Source organism: Ambystoma mexicanum, chromosome 2q (genome assembly GCF_040938575.1).
Source record: "Ambystoma mexicanum isolate Mex_15411 chromosome 2q, UKY_AmexF1_1, whole genome shotgun sequence".
Lineage (NCBI taxonomy): Eukaryota > Metazoa > Chordata > Amphibia > Caudata > Ambystomatidae > Ambystoma > Ambystoma mexicanum.
In genome coordinates this window covers 103,065,488-103,082,229 of record NC_090924.1, presented here as the reverse complement: position 1 = coordinate 103,082,229, position 16,742 = coordinate 103,065,488, and the positions used below count along the sequence as shown (strand labels likewise).

At 44.1% G+C, this 16,742-nt stretch overlaps 1 protein-coding gene across 14 annotated transcripts in view; it reads right to left on the bottom strand.

Moving 5' to 3' along the window:
* The window catches only part of TBC1D24 (TBC1 domain family member 24), a 1,120,122-nt gene that overhangs the window by 851,952 nt on the left and 251,428 nt on the right, over positions 1-16,742 (bottom strand). For 10 of the 14 annotated variants that reach the window (XM_069646948.1, XM_069646944.1, XM_069646940.1 and 7 more), the window contains exon 2: positions 5,729-5,767. The exons of the other annotated variants lie outside the window; for them this stretch is intronic. The gene's annotated coding sequence lies outside the window, so the exon portion shown is untranslated. The remainder of the gene's footprint in view (positions 1-5,728; positions 5,768-16,742) is intronic. 14 annotated transcript variants of the gene reach the window in all.

Genomic DNA, 16,742 nt, shown 5'->3' with positions numbered 1-16,742 from the left:
TTGAAATAGACACAAAGAAAGCCAATTTTTTAAATGTAAATCTATGGTTTTCATAAAAAGTAATTTTGTATTGAAATGTAGATGATAGTGTTACTTATTTTGCCAAACGGTACCAAAATATATTTTTCCTTTCCGACATTGTAAGTGATTTCAATCCGGCACTTCATCCAAGTCAACGCCTAGCGTGTAATGCATAACTGACATCCTTATTTATTTGTGTCTAAAAGTTCTTTTATTCTGAACGATGTACCACTTATATCACGCACCTCACTTGGAACCCCCTCCCCCCCGGTCAGACTGAACCAGGAATCAGGCTGGTTTGCAAAGTAAAATTATTTATGTATTCATAATATAATCACACTATGTTTAATGGTTATACAATGATCACCAATGGGGTGATGTCACACTAAGCAATCTCTTTAATCACAAGGAGTAATGATGAGCAAAAACAATGCAGCACAGCAATAATACTTTTGTGGGTGGGTGTTCAAAATAGAATAACAAGGTGGTTACTCTTTCCCCCTGCACACCCCTCACCTCCCCAATATGCAATGTAGAGAGATAGAAGGAGAGAGAACAGGTTTCAGGAATGCAGAATTCAAGCAAATGTCACTCCCAATTTCCCCTCCAGCAACACAAGAGAGAAACAGAATTGATTGGCAAACTGTCAAAATGGTTTTTAAAGTTATCTGAGAATGGACAGGGTAAAACACTAAATATGGTTTAAATCCCTGAAATTGTTTAAATTCTAATGGGAGCCGCTTTATCTGGTTGCAGACACACACTAGCAATGACTTGACACTAAGAAAAAATGCAAAAACTGAAATTTGAGGTCGGGTGCAATGAAAAGCTGTTTTACACGTTATAGAAATTTCCTAAGGCAAAATTCACGGCAAACTTTTCAGCGCGCGGTAATCGCAATCACGGGAGAACTATATGGATTTGGAGTGCGGTTTCTGGTTCTATGGAAAGCTGCAGATGTTAGCTACAAGCAGACGTTTCTAGCATAACATTTGAGAAAGTTATGGACGTTTTCGTGGAGGTCGTTTTTCGGCGCAAAAATGAGAAAACAGGGGTGCGCTTTCAAAAGACAAACAGGATTTCTTTACACTAGGGGTGACTATGAAGAAGCAAATACCACACGGAAGCACAGCAACTAGACCAGGGCACCTCTGGATCAAGTTTTTGCCCGCCGAGGAGCTTGCCTTCTTCAGATGAAATATATCAGCGCAGAGACATGTTTAACAATACTATTACAGAAGGAAGATAGTAGGGATAAGATAAAGAGTTCAGGCAATTCAAAAAAATGTCTAACAATGCAGTTCTGAAGACAAGATCGGATGGATTTGGATAGGGATTGCTATGGACAGTACATAGGCTAGTGACACAGTCCTATACTAGGGATACTCACTATATAGTTTTGAACAGAACCGTCAGATATTCTGGTCCGTCAAGATCAGGGATTCTGCTCAGAAATTCTGCTGGGCACACCGGACTGGGACAGGCTGCTGGGCACCCCGGACTGGACTGGGTCGGCAATGGCTCTGGTCACGGCTATCTGGTCACTGCACGGCACAGCACAGCACAACACAACTGGATGGGGTCTTTTGATTCTGGTTATAATTCTTTTGCAGGAAAGCAGTTACAGCACAGCCTGGCTGTTTCTTTTGTTCCCCTTAGGAGTCTGGAGTGAATTCTGGTTTCTGGAATTTTAAGGCCAAGCTGAGAATGGTTCAGCTTTAGAATGGGCCTTTCTGCTTGCCAAGTTTCTGGAGCCTGGAGCAAGGAAGATGTCTGGTCCTCTCGCAGAGTGCTCCGCCAGCAATTGGTTGGTGGGTGAATCTGTGTGTTTCTCTAAGTCCTCAGCTGTCTCTTTTTATGCAATGGGTAAAGGGGTGTGTATGCTGGATTATCCTAAGTGCGCCCCGTAGGCTGGCTATAGGCTAGTCTCTCCCCTCTCCCTTGATGGAGGAGAAAACAGGGTGTCACCATGCTGATGTGGGTTTATGAGTCAGAGAATCCTCCCCTTGACTTTTGAGCATGAACTCTACTTTTAAATGATACATATTTACAATTTTGCAAACTTTCTAACAACATATCTAGATCACATTTTGTGGCGCAACTGCTCTTCCAAGCACCGTCATTGTAGGATCTTGTGTCGGCCTTTGACAGAATTCTGCCCTTTTGGGCTGGAACACAATATCTAGTTTAGCCAAAAATGTGTACAACTGTGTGCATTGTATCGGGGCATAAGCGTGTGAAGTTTCATGCTTTTGACATAATTACATTTGGTATAAACCCACAATTTCTGCAGTTGCTTCCCAGAACATAGCACAGAGTTCTGGCTCCTCTTAAAATGTGCAGCCCAAAATTAGGTTCAGAATTCTGGGGTTTACATATTTTTTACAATTGTACACAGTAAATTATCAGTCTTTTTAGAAATATGCTTTTTGTCCATTGGGATTCAACAAAAGGTTGTCTGTCCCCGCCTCCTCCTACTTGCAGCCAAGGAGCAATCTCTGCCCCCTTCCTTCTGGCAGAGGCCATTTACGAGCCTTCCTGATTAGCATCTTCTTGCCTTGGAGGAAATCCATTGTGCTCTTCCCCCAGCAGCCCAAGTTCTCCTCCCCTCTTAAACAACACATGGGTGCAAGTTCCTGGTCTAGGGAGCATAAGGGAGGTGTCTGGCCCTGTGGGGGAAGTTGTTCTCCTGGTTTGGGCTTGGAGTCAGGCTTAGATTTAAATGTCATTTTGTTACATTTTTCTTTGTTTAAATAAACTTTTAATTTTAAAACAAGCAGCTACAACACCGATTCCAGACTCTAAACCATGATGTTTAAATAGTTACAACCTAGGTTACTCTTGATAACAGGTCACTTAGATTTCAGACATTAAGTTACAATGGTACAAGTTTACAGTTTTAATGCAGGCTTTTGAAACAGTCATTCAGGCGGCTGCTGGTACTGCGCCCAGATTTTGACAGATCCCACGGGCAGGCAAACTTGTGCTGTGGGTGTTTTCATGACCAATTCAGCTTTCCAGGATATTGCAATTTCACAATGATTTCTTGAATTCAGTAAAATGTGACACTCAGCAAGAAGATTGGATGTTTGTGGGTGTTTTGGACCAGCATTTTGTATTTTCAGCAACCAAAAAAAGTTTTAAAAACAAGATTTCGGATTTCTTTCAGCAAGCACTGCTTTTCATGCAGTCTCCATTTTTACACGTCGGACAGCTCAGTGACATGTTTCAGGAGTGCGATCTCCGTTCCACCACTGACAACATGCATTGTGGATTTGGCAGCCATCTTTTTTGTGCTTTGTAGAGCGGAATTTCCATGGTTTTGGCACGCATAGGGATTTTGCGGCCATTTTGATGATTCTGGTACCACCAGGACACAGGGATGCCGCAGGGCAGAGCATAAGTGGGTTAATACATCCCACAACATGTACATAGTTATGTCATGAAGATGTGCATATGTCATGGCAAACATCTACCCGTGGATGGGTTCTTCAACCAGAATTGAGTTTCACCATCACGAACGGTATGATGATTTGCATCTTCTGCAACAATTGAGCCACCCAAGTTTGCCCATTTGTGGTGCACAATGAAGACCTATGGATAGCAAAGTTTTATTGTCTCGGGGCCTCATTACGACGCAGGCAGTATGGTTTTTTGGGCGCTGGTAAAGGTGCCGGTGCCGTTAAACCTATTCTGCCCTATTACAGACGTTCTTTGCCGGTCCCGCAAGGGGACGAGGGAGCTAACAACGGGCCCGTTACTAACAGGCCCGTTGTTAGCTCCCTCCCCATTCGCATTGAGCACTGTGAGGGCTCAAATGGGAATGGGGATGGGGATGTGTTCTCTAAATGGGGAAATACCAGGCCCTCCAAAGTCAGAATGGCCCGGTATTTACCCATTCAGGGACCACGGACCCGGACCCGTGTTTGGAGGCAGCCATGTCCTTATTAATGGCATGGCTGCCTCCAAACTCGTAATGAGGCCCTATGTGTTAACAAAACCTTTTTTCTCCCAAACGTAATGCCATGTGCCATGATAGAAATAGATGATAGAACCACGTGGAATGATATTTTACTCCACAGAACTTTGACTTGCACAATTCAAGTACAGGGATTAACACATTGAAGAAGGAAATCAGAAAGATTGCATGGGATGGGTCAGTCGACCTAAAAAGGAGTACTATAACCTGCAGTCAACAATCTGTTCTTCCACTGATTATGTGTGCCAAAAATGTGAATGTCTCGGATGTATTGTACGATTTTTGTTGAATCAAGATATATAACGACTTGGTAAATTGCCGACTGAGTATAAATTGAAAAGTGTATGTTGTTTGCTTTTTTTTTTTAATGAGGGAGAGAGGGAGGGATTTCATCATCCGGGTTTTGCGTTAGGTAACGGGATGACGTAGTTGATGACAGCATATGTTCGGCTAAGCTGTGCACCAACATCATGAGCAGGGGCATAGTACATCGGTTAGACATGTTGATGTCCGCTTGAGGGGCGGGTGTTATGATTTACTGCTGTGAGGTCACTTGGAATTAGGGCGATTAATCAATGGATACGATTATCACAAGATGACGGTTTTCCGACCCTTGACTTTCATATGTCTAAATATCTTTTTTTTGTTTTCATTGTGTATATAGTTCAAACAAGCACACATTCAAAAGCCAATAATTTGAGTTCATGGACAAAGCAATAATAAGTAGAAGTAGGGCAATCCAAAAACAACATGTATGCATTCAAATGTTGGTCCACATTGGTTAGTACAGGTTCAATTATTACCAAATAAAGATGCAACACAACAAATGTGCACAATAGAACATAAGTCAAAATAGCAAACAGAATTATACGCATACAGTTTAAAAAAGGACACTGTCGCATACAAAATATCATCCAGTTTGTAGATGCATTAAGGGAAGAACAATATAAAAGAAAAGACAACACATCTTGGTCTTAGCATACAAAAATAACAAGTATAACTCGAAATTATAACAAGTCATGTGCTTCCTAGTTTTCAGCTCCGACAAGTGTGTTGTGTGAATGGATCACCCGTACAGGCCAACCACCAACAGCCAGCCATCCATCGCTTCATAGTTATGGGACATCACCCATTGCAATGTGCGCAGATGCAAATTATAAAACTAGCAGCCACCCCCCCCCTGACCATTAAATGTGCTTCACTCATTCCGTTAATGTATAGGTGTGATATGTCAGCCCTAGTCTGCTAGCTGGCATTGTGCAGAGTATGCCTACTAAGCTACTTATATGTACAACACAGGTAGGCTGTTAATTATTGGGTTTGATAACGCCCTCCTTGTAAAGAGGTAACCTACCCCTCTCCCTTCACTCTACTCCCTCCTACCCCACTTCCTGCGCTTTTCTAATTCTCATCTCTTCCAATCTTCTCCCTTAAACCCTCTGATTCCTCTCTTCTGCTTTCACCACTACTCACACCTCCTACTCCCTCTCACACCTTGGGTCCCTCTCTACTCTCACCAATCCTCTTCTATAATGAAAATTGTTTTTTGTACTGTTTTCTGGTTTAATTCAATTGTTATATAATGCTTGTTCCTCTTGTAAAGCGTTTTGGATTAAAACGCTATATAAATTCAATAAAATACAAATACATAGGTTCCTTGTCAGTACCATTTATATACTAGAGTTCTAAGCATCCCAGCCATGTATATCAGATAAGGGTAACACTTACCTAATGTTGTCAGTAACTCACATTAAGGCTTCAACAATTCTACAAATAAACATGAGAGGGCATGTGTTACATTCAAACATTGAATATGGTATAGTCCACTCTTGTGTCCATTATGGATCAATGCAAAGGCACCACGTTAGTGTAAATACTTATTTCCGCTTGTAATTGCAAACCGTGAATGCAAGACAAGATTCTAATTTCCATTTGAACATCAACACGAAGACTGTAATCGCAGAAGAAAAAAGTAAAAGGCGGGATACCAATGAGTGTTATGTTCACCTCGACATTGTGATAACACTATTCTCGGACATCGACACATATCACTGTCACTTACGTATATCGACAGCTTTTCAGCGTAGCAACAATCCAACCGAGCATGTTCACAACTAGCATTTTAAATAGTATCAGCGCTAGCATGCTCCTGATACTCCGACTGCAGTTACTCCAATCCGCCATGTTGGTAGTAGGGCCGCCTGCCTGCCATACTTGCGTACTTGAATTAACTGCTTGATTGTGCACAAAAACTCATTCCAAGGCTTAACAATTCGATTCATGCTGCTGCGGCTAGCAATTAATATGTTGTGCCTTTTGTAACAATCTGTCACCATATATTCCATGAATCTTACCGATACCTGTAATGACCAGTCACTTAGTTGTGTTCTAGGGCATTTGCAGAGTTCTAGTACTATTTTTGCTTGTTTGTACACAAGCAGAACTTAAAGAGCATACCAATTTTGCCACCTCTGAATGAATCTGCCACCATATGTTAATGTGCATTTTAATTGTTACTCTCGAGTGTTGCTAATCATGCCTTTCACAAATACATTGTGGTCTATAATAGGCCAAAGCCCTGCGATGATCATCATCTATTGATGTATATGCCCGTTGGCCTATGCCTCACCATTTACATCTGTTTCAAGACTTACAAAAATCAGCTGGCTAATTTGGCCGCAGTGCAACGCAAAGATGAATCCAGCCACACAACAAATCTTCACAAACAATTGTTGAACATGTGAGATATACATCAACTAACATTCGTCAGCAACCAATTAATTACAAAAATACTTACAATTCATGGTCCGGATTTAATCCAATATATGCGGTTCTATGCTTGCATATAAACCTAGCTTCTAGGTGTCAACTTTAGTACAAGGTGTCTGCCTCTCAAGGAAGATGTTGCCATACTGAGCCCCGAGAAACGTATTCCGTTGATAGCATTCATTTGATGCCGGCTCTGCCAGTGTATGGCTAATGGATACTTGCTTTCTTGACTGGATAGCATACTAATGTGCTCTCTTATTCGGACAGAGCCAGCTTCAAATGTTTATAATTCTAAATGTGAACACAGTGAGCACAGGTGTCCACCAATACACAAGCACCTGCTGCAGGCATACACTCTTTAATTGAAGTAGAGGACTCGATATTGCCTTGGCATAGACAAACGCACTAGGCTTTGGCATGGTTCCCAACCTGGTTTCATATAGTTCAAACAAACCTTTATACAAGACAACAAATACAATGTCAAATCAGACAATTCATTCCTTTACAATTCATAAAAGACATTAGCAACCATTACACTTTTCATTAATATCAAACAATACAAGATAAAAAATGATTAATTAGATTCGCGAAATTACCGTCACATATCTCATTTAGCTATATTTACAAGTTAGTAAACAGTTTCACATCATCTTCATGCTTTGAAGATGTATTCTGACACCTTTCCAGACCTGGATTATTGCAATGGTAAAGCCGACTATATCCAGATACACATCTCAGCCAAAATACTTCTCTTGAGATATTCGTGTTTTCTACCTACATGCTCAAATATCGCACATAGTGCTCTTTCATTCTAGGGCAAGAGGTCAGGACATGTCTCACTGATTCTATTGTATATCATTACATAGTGTACATAACCGCTTTTCTTTAGGAAGCCCAAGCCATGCACCCCTTACTTCCAGTACCTCCATTCTATTGAAACAGAGCTATAAACATCCTCTGTGTTTCAGGAGAAGGCAAAGGTTTTAGATACATTTGGCGTTTTTGTATAAGCAATACACATTCTGGCATACATAAGGATTTCATAGCAGACACGTGCTCATGACTAACTATTGAATCCAATTTTTCTGCACTATTCTTTAATGTTTTCATTAAGTGCTCCTTCTCCATGCTCCCAATGAGGCATCCATCCAATCTTATGATATGATGCGATAGTTTATTTATATAGCGCCTAAACACAATGTGTTTCAAAGCGCTTCAAGGCAAGAGAGAGAACAAGGGAAAATACAATGACATTCTTACAGGTCATGAACAGTAAGGATGTGAAATTAACTATCATACACGGCCTAACGACATTTCAGATAGTGCAAGAGCTAAGACACAGATAATAAAGGGAGGGGGAGAGTGGGAAGGAAATGGAAACGGACAGGTGACTACCGTATTAGGCCTGACGACATTTCAGATAGTGCTGGAGGGCGGGGGGGGGGGACAAATAAGGGGAGGGGAGAGGAGATAGACAAGTTTGCTATCATACTAGGTCCAGGGACAATTCTGATAGAGTAAGTGCATAGAAGAAAGTAAAGGGGAGGAGATAGCAAAAGGGAGAAAGGGAGAGGAGGAGAGAACAGAGAGTAAGCAGTCAAAGAGTGGGGGGAGACCGAATACAATTGCAGAAGTCAGTAGTAACGCAATGTTGCAAGCCGGGATACAAGATGAAGATGGGAACAGCATGATTCAGGGCCACCATGAGCACAAGATGTAAAGTAAGTCCATAACGAGAGTTGGGAAAGGGTGACGCACCGTGAATCAATGAAGTCCATAAAAGCCAAATCCAGCATTGGCCACAAAACGGTGATGGTGGTAACCAGAATGTATCAGGACAGACTCCTGCAGAAGTAGGCTTGAGGTGGGTGCGGGGGGGTGGGTGTTAGAAGAATCACGCATAAAGGCAACACCTGTTCTCAGTTTTTTTTGTTGAAAATCAAAGTTTGACATTTTTGGTTATAACAACATACTAAGTTCAACATATCACATTTCCTAACATCTATTATAACATAATTCCCCCGCCCAGGGTTCCATTACCAATGCATATATGAGGGGGGATAAAGTCAGCCCTGCCTCGTAACCCTTCCCAGAGGGAACGACTCCGATTCAATCCCATTTGCCACCACCCTGGCTGAGGGAGTGGCGTACAGAGCCGACATCCAGCCCAGCCATTTCGGACCCATCCCCAAGGACGCAAAGACCTCCCCCATGAAAGCCCAACTAACCATGTCTAAGGCCTTTTCAGCATCCAGGGCGAATAAAAGAGCCCCCTCATCGCTGACCCCCCTTGAGTACAGCACATGTTGTCAGAGCCTTGCCTATTCATCACGAAACCCACCTGATCCGGATGGATCAAACGAGGGGAGGTATCTCTCCAGGCGTGTCGCCAAGATCCTGGCGAAGATCTTCGCGTCCATGTTTAGGAGGGAAATAGTCTGCCAGATCCTTTCCCGGTTTGGGGATCACAGCGATCAGAGCTTGTAGGAACGTATGCGGGATGGTATCCTGACCCCTAATAAAATTAAACAGTTGGCCAATGGCTTTGCTAGGATGAGTTGGAACTGCTTATAGAAGTCGGCCGTGTAGCCATCTCCTCTCGGGACTTTCCCAGTTTTTAATCTCTGGATGGCCACCCTCACCTCTTCCTCCTATATTTCCCCCTCCAATACCTCTTGTTCTGGATCGGTCAACCGGGGGAGCGGGTGTTCAGCCAGGTAGGCCTGGATGTCCTCCCGTGACTCACCCTCCTGTCTAGTGTACAGCCCTCTGTAGAAGTCTGCAAAACATTCCACAATCTCCTCCCCCTTCCTCGTCATCCAGCCCTCCCTGTCTCTGATGGCTCCCACCCCCCTCTCGAGTCTAGATCCCTTGTTCTACGGGCTAGGAGGGTACCCACCCTATCACCCCGCTCATAGTACCTTTGTCGTGTGTAACTCATCTTCTTAACCACTTCCCTATAAGGACCATGTGTAGCGCCCGTCTCCTCTCCTGCATTTGTCCCAAGAGGGCCTCTCGGTCTTCCCCTTTATGGGTGAGCCGGGCCCGTAGATCCCTTAATTCGTCCCGGAGCCTGCTCTCAATAACTGCCCTCTCCCGCTTACGTCAGGCTCCCTCCGCTATAAGGAGGCCCCGAAAGGTGGCCTTAACCGCCTCCCAGACCATCACCATCTCCATGTCCCCATTATCATTCGTCTCAAAGTAGGCTTTTATTTCATCCCTTAGAAGTCTCTGAAAACTCGGTCCCTTAGAAGCGTGTCATTACAGCGCCATCTAAAGGTTCTCCGGGTTCCCTGGAGTGACCAGTTGACCACCAGTAGTTCGTGGTCTGACCAGGTTATTGCTTCTACCCTCGGTATACCAAACTCCCCTCCCCCTTCCTCAGAGGCCAGAAGGAAGTCAATTCTTGTATATGTGTGGTGCCGAGGTGAGGAAAAAAATGTAACCTCCCGGACCTGGGCATGACTTGCACCATATGTCCACCCAATAGTGCTCTCGTAAGAAGTTCTGCGGGGCAATGTTATCCTTTGTGATCTCCTTGGCCCCCGCACCCTTAGCGGACCACCAATCTAGTTGAGGGTCTATTATGAGATTAAAGTCTCTGCCTAGTATCATGGCCCCCTCAGCCCACTCGTCCATCACCCTGAAGACCCGGTTCAGAAACGATACCTGTCCAACATTGGGTGCATACAAGGTAGCCAGTGTGATCCGTTCACCTTCGCAGGTGCCTTTGACCCCGGGAAACCGCCCTCCAAAACCCCTCTTAGTTTCAACATTCGTGAGCTGGAGTGACTTACCCAGGAGAATGCCTAGCCCCCCCCCTTTCTTAGTGCTCCTATGGGAAGCCCAGAAATTCCTCCCAATCTCCCTCCCTTTTATCGTTGACTCCTTTCCCTGCTTGTAGTGAGTTTCCTGTAAGAAGAGGACCATCAGCTGCTCCTTACGAAACATGTTGCTAGTCAGGGATCTCTTATTCTGGGAGTTCATGCCTTAACATTAAGTGGGCCCACTCGCCCCCTCGATCATTATCATCCTTGGTCCTGTTCCCTTAGACCACCCCTGAACAGTCCCTATTCAGAGCCCATTCCGACCCCTTATTCAATGTTTCGATCCAGCTGACCCTTCCCCCAATCTCCCCATGTGCTCCCCCTTTCCACCCTCCCCCCCACCCCCTTGTCCTCTCCCAGTCCCCCCCCTTCATATCCCTCCAAGTGAGGCGTCCGTCTCCATCTCCCAAAACTTATTGGGATCAGTCAACGAACCACCAGGAGCTCATCCTTAGCCCCGAGTCATTCTACCAGTGGGTGTCCCAACCCTAAACTTTCCTCCCTTGCAATCACCTTCAATATATTTCAGTGACCCAAAGTCAAAATTCTCCACTTCCTTCCCCCATACCGTAGCACAGCTCCCAGTAAACTGTGTTCAACACCACACTAGCAACCAGAACAAACCAGCCAACATCCTCCCAACTGCGGGAGTAACCACATCTATTGTGTAACTTGAGGGGCGAGCCCCGCCCATCGGGCCGCAGGCTCATCCATCTCCCTCCTTTTAAACACCCCCACGGGGGTAACACGAATGCCAACAGTGACCAGAGCACTCCAAAGACGAATTCAACATCACTTTAAGTGCCACTCAGAAGGGGCAGAGGGGAGCCTAGTCTTTTGAAACTTCCGGGTCCCCTTCACCTTAGCTTTCCCCTTGAGCACATCCGGGCCGCTGGGACCCCGAACAGGATCCAAATCTCTCCCACTCCGACCTTCCGAGGGACCAGGTCGTCCACCCACAAGGTCCTGCGTGAGCCTCTGGATGTCTTCCTCAGGCACAAGATGGTGCTTCTCCCCCTGCCACTCAAACGTGAGGTAGAAGGGGTGACCCCAGTGATATCTGACCCCCTTCTCCTGCAGCCATCTGGTGAGGTTACCACACTTCTTCCTCATCAACAGCGTAAGGGCAGATAAGTCCTGATAGTTGACAACTGCAGAGTCCCCATACTGTATGCTCTGAAGATTCTTGGCCTTCTCCAGGATCTTGGCTTTGTCTCTGTAATAGTGCAGTCTTGCCAGCACTGAGAGGGTCCGTACCTCCCCCCAGCCCTCCCCACCACGGTAAACTCTATCCAGTATGATCTCCTCTCCGGCGTCTTCACCCAATACAATCTGTATTATGTCCTGCACCTTGCCTTCCAGGCAACCCAGGCTTTTGCCCTCGACTCCACCAGGCCAAAGATGCGTAGATTGTTCCTTCTCTCCCGGTTTTCCATGTCCTCCACCTTAAAACCCAATTCCTCCTCACGCTGTTGTACTTCCATAAATCTTGCCTCCATCTGAGCCTCTAGGAGCACCGTTGATATTTGGCGATTTTCAAACCATTCCATGGGGTCTTCCTACGTGGACACCTTTGATGTGAGGTCCGCTAGTTTGGCCTCCCTATCGGTCCTTATCCCCCTGATCTCTTCCAAGATCATCTGGATGTTATTCTGCATAGTACCCAGGTCCGGGGCTGGGATAGAGGGCCCCCTGACGACATCTCTGCACCACTGACCTGGAACTGGTATTTAGATAGGGCTTCCTTCCAGCTCATGGAGGTCTTGTTGCGGCCCTGCTGTGTTGGCCGAGTGGAAGGAAGGGCCCAGGCTCTTTGTGTAGTTGCGGTTGAGGCACGGGTGAAAGCAAAATCATTACTGCAGTGTCGTGCCAGCAGAGTCAGCCAATGAGGTTCAACGGTCAGGGGTGCATCCTTGAGGATGGGAGCCAATCCAGTGTGTTGCCCAGGTTCTGGCCAATATGCCCAATTCCAGTTGGTTGGGTATTAATCCGAGTCACCTGTATGCACCAGTGTGAGGTATCTCCCTAGGGCAACGGTGTGTGGGCCGCTGTCTGGTTGCGGGGAGTGGACGTTACCCTAGCAGGACAGAAATGCAGAACTTCCTCCAGTCTTTGCGGAATATTACAGGTTGCCCACTCACAGGAACACCACCAGCGGGGGCACCTGTCTGCGTCGCCCGGGTGGCAGCAGCGCTGATGTCCCGCGGGCCCCAATCCTGGGGCGCCCACCGCAACAATGTTGTGGGCACCAGCCACACGGTTCAAGGCCATACAATGGCACTGAATCCTTTTGCTTTGCCTGCTCAAGAAGAGTATTTATTACAAAGAGATTAATATTTGTAGAACATCCTCTTCTAAAAACCTGTCTGAAATCTACTAAAAATACCATCCTTTACTATCCATTGATTAATTTATTTTATGATTAAGGCACAGAAGATTTGACTTGGCACATCCGTCAATGCTAGCAGTCAGTTTTCGGGTAAGGCTCTCAACCTGTTTTTTAAAGACAGGGATATCTTGCAGGATTCAGGAATCATAGCCAAATTTTTTTTTTTTTTTAAATGGTCTTTAGGATGTGTCTGCCTACAGAATGGGATTGTCCCATATTATTGTTTTACATAGCCCTTACGGCCCTTGGGCTCTGGAGTGTTTTAGCCCCGTAATTATAAGCATGAGGTCATCATGGTCAATTTTCAGTTCCATATTTGGCTTTCTTTCCACACTTTTTACTGCCTGAAAAATGTATTCAAGAGATATTTTTGCCATCGAGCCTCATCAATATTACAGATGATCTCTTCATCACCCTCATTAGTCACCTTTTTATATTTGCCCATCATTTTTTTGTATCCCCATCCAATAATACCCTAACCATATTTTGCCACACCACATTGTCGGAAAACACCCTGTACCTTTTTAGCCAATTCTTGTAATCATTTTTTTATTTTACCCTTCCTCACGATCATTTCCACAATAATCACCTTCAACCTACCAAGAGTTCTTAATTCATGGAGCAACATTTTTTTCCTAGTAGATAGGACTTTGTCAAATGTCTCTCATATTTGGGCCCCTGTTTGGCAGATATAAATGTACCCATCTGCAAAAAGCCGTACATAGGATATCCATAGAAGAAGATCGTCAGCATTTTCCACATGATGGTATTCATCATTGACATCCCTTGTCCATTCTTTCACTTTTCCAAAATTTCTGTCAGTTCACCCCAGTCAATTCCAACTTTGATTCACTTCCACTGAGCCAACTTTATCCCATTAGGTAGACTGAATGGTAGGTAAACAATATCTAAGTGAGAGTATAGCGTGAGCACTAAATTCGTTAAAACGAATGTGCACATTATCTGGGGATATATTTTTTTGCTGACAAAAACATAATTCACTGTTGGGAACAGCTGCCGTTATGCCAGGTAAATCCAGGAGGCATATCACCATTAACCGTAGCATTTATGAGATTTAAATCCAGGTCATCAAAGACAATTTTCCATCTCCTAGATTTCACTACATGTTCAGTTTTTCAAGAATTAGTATGCATTCATATTACTTGTATTTTTAGCTGCATCAATAATACGGCTGACATTCAGATCACCACCTATGATAAGATTCACATTTGGATCTTCAGCATATTTCGTACCAACCTGTCCAAATATCTTCAGCTGTATTCCTAATGTGAAATCACCACCGGGAGGGTCGTATACATTTACGATCAGAAGTTTCTTCTTGATATCAAGTTGTACTTCTACCTTTAATACACTACTAGCAATCTCATCCTCCAAATATTCTTTAGACTTGATACAGTTGGTGACAAGGATAGCCAGGCCTCCAAATGGAAGGCCTTTGTAGCCTCTAGCCGCATGATGAAAGTATGCGGTATAGCCATCAAATTGGGCCGTACCAAGGAGCCAAGTTTCCTGTAGTAATATTACATTGCCTGTATTGAATAGTTTACATGAGCCTTCTAGGCTGAAGAGACGTTTATGGCCTCTAGCATTCCAGGATATAAATGCAATACTAGCTCAGGTTCTTGTAATTGGAGATAAGAATGAGCATAGCCACTCCCAATGAGATTTCACATTATCATCAGTTGCCACATCAAAGTTTGTTTTTGCATGTTGACCCTTTTTCTTACAATCTCCGTTAGTTACTCTCGGTCCATCTTTTTTCAAATCTTTATTAAGACTATCACAGTCAGTTCATATCCCCCACCTACCCAGGTCGACCGCATTTGCCCTAATTAAGCAGACTACTTCTTCAGATAAACAATGCACCTTAGTTACACAATTGTAACAATGCTCCACAAATTTAAAAAGGTACTACTTTAAATTATCCTTAGAGGTAGGAGGTTGTTAAAAATTTCGAGGAGACTGCTATTTATGGGCTTTTTCTTACCCTTCGCCACACACATAATTGTGAAATCTTTTTGGGGCAAAACAGGTCCATTACTATCAGTAGATGTTTTTCCTCTGAACTACCTTAACAGTTTTCTAAGTCAGGATGTTCAAATCCAGCATCCGTTTCCTTTCAGAATCTTTCAAATTTACACTTAAAGTAGTTAATGCACTAATTTCAAGAGTGGTGTTGGAGCAGTCAGATGAACTCATAAGAATCTTCTTCTCTGGCTTGAGGCATCACCATTGCTTTGTCTTTCTGCCCCTTTGGCCCGATTAACCAGTTGGTTAAGTTGCCAGATTTTTGGGCAATACGCTTTGCTCTACGCACAGTTTTTCTTGCTCGCTTCGATGTAAGGTATGTATTATTAGTTTGTTCACTTTCCCCTTGTTCCTTAGCCCAGTCTCCAGTCCCTTGTTTTTTCCCACCATTGGCCTTCAATTTCTTCTTCCTTCTTTTTTCTCTTTTGGATAAGAGATAGTCATCATCATCACTACCAACCAGAATCTCTACCTTGGTCGATTCTAGATTTTCAGGATTAGAGTCCAGTTGTATGTCATTTAGCGGGGTGGCTAAAGGACTTTCCTGAAGTTCAGTTCTCATACAAAATCGATATTGGGGTCAACTTGTTTCATCAGCCCAGTACCCCAGCCAGTATACTTGCATCTTTTTTTTTTTTTTGTTAACTTGGCAGGAAATTTTCTGGGATAGTTTCAGCAAGATTTTTAATGTGAAAATTGCTAAATTATGCGCGTCGATTTCTTTAAATTTCTCACTATAGAGACTTTCAGAGTATTCACGATGGTCTGAAGCTACAGTGAAGTCGAGTCTTTCCTCAGTGGTTTTAGTGTATTCTTCAGCCAACCCTATGAGTTTAGGGGAGCATGATAGCTGCGCTGGAGGATCGGCTTTGGGGCCGCTGATTTTGGTTCACATCCAGAGATCTCCTTGTTATTAGGGACCGGCTCCTTATTAAAAGGGGCCCTGTTCCAAATCAATGATTTGACCCTCTAGTCTATAGCATAGGTTCAGCAGAGAATTGTTATTATCCAACTCTGCCATTGTACATGCTATTTCGCTAATCAGAATTAAACTAGGCTCAGGTGATGGATGAATTTCAATGATTGCAGTCTGGCCGTTGTAGAAGTCTGTAATTTTACTCATTTTAGGTATTTCAGGTTTGAACACTGACGGTGTATCAGAGCAGGTACTGACACCACCCTTTATCTCCCCTTTTTTTGATGCATTAGCCTTTTGTAAAGTTCATCTTGGCAGGCATGCTTGTCGCGAAATAGCTCTGCCATGCAGAAGAAAGTTAGAAATGCACCTATAAGCGGCTCAAAGACCACTACAGTCAACAGTCACCGCTAATAGGCAATTAGGTGGATGAACGCCTTAATTCCTCTAAAAGCATGCAGGATGCAATTCAGTAGATACTGCGAGACACAGCTCATAGTACACCAGTAGGCAGCTCAAAGGCCACAAGGTCCAACAGTCACTGCTTATTGACAGGAGGGTACAAGGTCTCTTTAGATAAGCGGGTTGTCTCAGTAGTGATATATCAATAGAACACAAGGAATGCATGTGCTTACCAGTTCAGGAGGGTTCCTGTCAGGCACGCAGCTTCCCACCGGCATAATGACACATCTACGTGCACCACTACAAACCACAACAACCACAATATCAGCACTCCACGCAGCTTTCGCGCTATAATGTGGGGAAATACTTCTGCAGGTCCTGTTTCTCCCT